Below are 4,486 nucleotides of genomic sequence, written 5' to 3'. Positions count from 1 at the left end.
AAAAAAAAAAAAAAAAAAAAAAAAGTAAAGACAAACACAGACAATTAATTTTTATATTTTATTTATCTTAATAACTCCAAAAAATCTCTTCAACATATAATAGTAAAAGTAATGAGATATTTTACATTTGCTTTGGTACTAAATCTTTGAAAGCTGGTATGCATTTTAGCCACACTGGACTAATAATAGCTGCCATAAATAAACGATGGTAGCAGAAAAGGATTCTGAATTCATCTAACCTTGTCCTCTTATGTTGAAAAGGAAGCTGGGTCCCAGAAACTTTGACTCCTTTGATCACACAGAGGATGAGTCAGATTCTTACCCTCTGCTCTGGGCCTGTCCTCTCCACCTATCCCCTGGTACCGGCCTCCTGGGAGGGTTTATGGTTGACCCAAATAGCTAGTGAGGAATAAAGCACAGTGTTGAAAAGCATTTAAAAAAAAAAAAAAATCAGCACCTTCTTAACCCCATGTCTCTCCAAAGTATTTTTAAAAATAAAATTTCAGAAGGAAACGGCCCAACAGATACTGTGCTAATACTTAGAAGTGACAACACGGTGGAGCATTCCTTACAGTGTGCGCTACCTGCTTCCTGCTCGGCACTGGGCATCTGCCTGGCACCCAGCAGAGAGGCTGGAGACCAAAAGGCATTGGCTACCACGCTCTGCTTGTCCCCCAGGGATCCCTGGGAGGGACCCTGTGGCATCCTGCACCCTCAGTCCCACCCACAGCAGCTCCCACCAGCATCCTAAGGACCCGGATTTGCCATGATTAATCTCAAAGGTTTTGAAGTAACCGAGTGACCTTTTTTCTTCCACCCTGCATGTATGCAGGGTCTTGTATTTGAATTAAGGCAAAACTGAAACACAGGACAAAATGACCATTCAAAACCGGAAAATGAGGCCAATATCCAGACAGCGCTGGTTCCTGCGGTGAGGACGTGTGGGAGAAAAGTGAGCAGTGACGGGTCTTTGCAGCTGGACTGATGAGCGAGCAATTAGATGCAGCGCTCCAAAAGCGGTAGAAAGATCTTTGATTTGTATGTTGTTTTCGATTAGGAGAGAATGGGCTTGGTTTTCTAAGGATAGAATTTAGATCTCTTTGCACCAAAATACTGAGGTCAAAGTGATGGTGAATCTTTGTGGCAGTGAGGCCTGTGAGTCACTTCGAATCTACATAAAATGCCACCGCGGAGGCTGATGTGTTGGAGCTAATGCTGAGATGCCCAGATGTCCTACTCTGACTCTAGAGATGTACTTTACCTGGTTCTTGATTATTGAGCTCCCGTCCCCCACATCATGCAGCTTATCCCCTAAGTGTAAACAAAAGAAGGTGGAAGCGAGCAAAGTCAGCGGAGAGAAGCAGTGTTTATGCGTGTCTGGTACAGGTCAAAATCAAGAACAGGCCGTGTGTGTGTGTGTGTGTGTGTGTGTGTGTGTGTGTGTGTGTGTGGCAGGTTGCTGCATGGCTTCTGTCCCTGTCTAGAACCTACCCCGCCCTTCTCCTCCTGCTCAGTGACCGAAGAGGACAACCTATCGCTGCTACATTCACTGGCCCAGATGTCCCACTAGGTTGCAGTGATGGGATCCCTGACAAAAGAATTAAGGGAAGCAGGAGCGTGAGATTGGGGCATTTCTTTATCCTGTGCATTCCCTGTGTCAGCATCTCTCCAAGCCATGCCCTCTGCGTGCCAGGGAGACCAAAGGTTGGCGAGGACACCCCATCACCAGCTTCCAGGAAGCAGCATCCTAGTATCTCTGAATCTAGCCACACTTTAATTTAATTTATTTTTTTTTGTCTTTTTTGAGACAGGGTCTCGCTATGCAGTTCAGGCTGGCCTTGAGCTCACTTTATAGCCCAGGCTGGTCTTGAACTTGCAACCAACCTCCTGCCTCCTCTTGCTTCAGCCTCCTGAGTGCTGGGATTACAGGCATGTGCCACCACACCTGGCTTATTCATGTTTTAAATAGTCCCTTTATTGTTAAGGGTCCTCTGCATGCCTGGCTGGAGTCAGTTCTGAGATCTTGACTGATAACGTAGGTGTGCACACATATCTTGCCCTTTTCTCTATAAGGATGAGGCTTCTTGGATTTTTCCATTGCCTGGAATCATCTTAGGTTTCTTCCCTAGAAGCAAACCCTGAGATGAGGATTTGTTTTTTTTTCAAGCCACAGTTTTTAATTCTCAAAAGAAAAGCAATTTCTTTCTTTCTTTCTTCCTTTCTTTCTTCCTTCCTTTCTTCCTTTCTTTTTTTTTGTTTTTTTTTTTGGTTTTTGGTTTTTCTCTGGTACCGGGAACCGAACTCACGACCTTGTGCTTGCCAGGCAGGCGCTTTTGCCGCTGAGCTAAATTCCCAGCCCCTTTTTCTTCCTTTCTGATAGGGTCTGGCCGTGTAGTTCAGGATGGCCTTGAACTCACTAGATAGCCCAGGCTGGACTCAAACTCACAACTATTCTCCTGCCTCAGCCTCCCCGGTTCTGGGATTACAGGTGTGTGCCACCAGGCCTGGCAGCAATTTTCTTTCTATCAACCAGAAATCAAACTTGAAATTAGTCATTATCAGGGGACACTCAGAGTAAACCCCAAGAACTCCATTTTAAAAAAATTGCCAGTATGACAAGTTCCGCTAGTACAGAATGCACAAAGGCAGTCAGTTGTGAAAGTAGGAAACCTTGCATTTTTTCTCAAATTCCATCTGACAAGATCCAAATGCAGAGTTATAGCAAAGATACTCAAGGCTGTGGTGCTAGGGAGGAGCCAGACAGGGAAGGAAGGAGGGAGGGCGCCGTGAAAGGGAATTACGTTATCTCAGGCAGAGTCTTGGCCTCAGCCTACTGCCGAGTGGCACTCGGGAACATGAATTAATCTGGGCAGTCTTCGCTCTGACTTGAGTCGGGACAGCTGGGCCTTTGGTCTCCTGCAGCAGAAAGTCATCCGCTGTGGGTGCCTCAGGACTACAGGGGAGTTCCAGGAGCCCGCAGCCCTCTGTGCAAATGGGTGAAGCCCAGCAACCCTCTGAAGGTGTCTAGGCCCAGTCACTAGGAATCCAAGCACCCTGCAGCTGAGGTGTGGGCATGAAGAACCAGAGAAAGGACCCATGGGCTTATGGGAAAAGCATGATTAATTTATGCTTCACATAGACCCCTTGTACGTTACCTTATAACTTGAAGATATTCAGGAAGGGCAGATGTGCTGATTATCAACTGGGTTAACAATTGATTGGGTAGAGAGGAGAGTTATCTTTAATGCTCTGGGGACAAACACTTTGAAAAAGCACTTCAAATAGCATTTGCTTTCAGTGGCCTCAGTTAATATACTTTAAAATCAGTGCCAAGAAATTAGTATCTGCAGTCTTCTTCCAAAGCAAAGGCCTCTGCGGGAATGCTGGTCACCAGACGCAGGTAGTAGCTCTGTGGTCTGTGCGCCTGTGGTCCGTGGTCAGTGGTGGCAGAGAAGGCACGGTAAGGGAGTTGTATCCGCGTTGCCATTTTCCTCCGAAGCTTCTAACATTGGAAATTTGTCATGGAAGCTTTTCTCTCATCTGCAGTTCAAACACTTTTCAGCAGGAATTGAGCTGAAGTTGAAATCACCATCTGGCGTCTCAGATTGAACCAGGTTCTTCGTGTGCCAAGAACTTCTTCTTTTGGCAGGGATGCTGACTGTGATCTTTCAGAAATGCTTCTTGGGTTGGCATTCTTGACTACACAGAGCAAGCAGCCTGTCTTGGAATTTAGGAAGGGATGTGCTGAGCGCGCTGCTGCCCCAGGAAGAGAAGTGCAAGGGGAAGAGTTAAACCTTAGCTTGTGAAACTCCAGGGATCTTTTTTTGTAATTATCGAGCTAAAACCAGTGTAGGGGTGAGCGGGGATCAGCAAAATGCTCAGTAGTAGCTGAATGCTGCACAAATATTTGGTTCAAAGCAATAAATGCTATTGAAGTTCTTCCGAGGCAAGGAGTGATATTGTACCTGCTGTAGGGGTGTAGGATGCCAGAGAAGCGGTCTTTGCTCCTAAGTGATTTACCATCCACCTAACGTGGTCAGATGGACTCAAAGCACATGGTTGACACTGTCTGCTCCTCTCAGGTGCTCTGGAGCCTCCATCGCTATTTCTGTGCCCTGAGCCAGAAGCTCCAATGCACTTCTGTTGTTGTTTTTACTTGTTTTTGTCTTGCTTTGCTTTTATTTTGAGGCAGGGTGTCACAATGTAGGGCAGGCTGACCTTGAACTCCTGGCGATCCTCCTGCCTCAGGCTCCGGGCAGGACTAGGAAAGCTCAGGCCTCTGTCTTAGAGAAGGGCGTGAATTAATAGTGACCCTGCATTCATTCTCTAGTCTCTTTCCTTCGCTGTTCTTCTTCCTGATTCACTTGCTGGCTTCTTCTGGGAGTGTTTTGTTAACAAAATCCTTCCCTACAAATCCTCAACTCAGAGCATGATTTGGGGAACCTGACCCAAGACCTGGGCTTAATAAGAATATAAACAAAATGCT

This window comes from Chinchilla lanigera, unplaced genomic scaffold, assembly GCF_000276665.1.
Source record: "Chinchilla lanigera isolate Chin_1 unplaced genomic scaffold, ChiLan1.0 scaffold00008, whole genome shotgun sequence".
Lineage (NCBI taxonomy): Eukaryota > Metazoa > Chordata > Mammalia > Rodentia > Chinchillidae > Chinchilla > Chinchilla lanigera.
This window is presented reverse-complemented; position numbering follows the sequence as displayed.